Genomic DNA, 420 nt, shown 5'->3' with positions numbered 1-420 from the left:
GCTTGTTTTCCCTTGTGTGTTATGTAGACTTGTAACTTTGTAGTACTAATATTTACAGACCAGTTTCTAAAGTCGGTATTAAAAAACAGGAGCCAACCGTCTTCTAAAGCACTGTCTCCCCATAACCCTCACACAGCTCTGTGAGGTAGAAGGTACTAACGTAAGGATGAAAAGTTCTAGGCAGAACAGTGCATCAAACCACACTGTTGAATTCTAGAGCCTATAATCCTCGATTACATAAGGCTATCTCATCTTATCATAGTAACTTTGATAATCACTGTCATTTAAAGTGTATTCTAACTTGACTGTTAATGATTCTATCCAAACAACATAACTGCCTTCTCCCAGCCTGCTATGTTCTATTACCATGTGCACTAACTAGCACTGTTATTTAATAGCTTCTTTCAACCTGAAGGGCAT

The sequence above is a fragment of the Lynx canadensis genome, chromosome B1 (assembly GCF_007474595.2).
Source record: "Lynx canadensis isolate LIC74 chromosome B1, mLynCan4.pri.v2, whole genome shotgun sequence".
Classification (NCBI taxonomy): Eukaryota; Metazoa; Chordata; class Mammalia; order Carnivora; family Felidae; genus Lynx; species Lynx canadensis.
Note: the sequence above shows the minus strand (reverse complement) of the source record.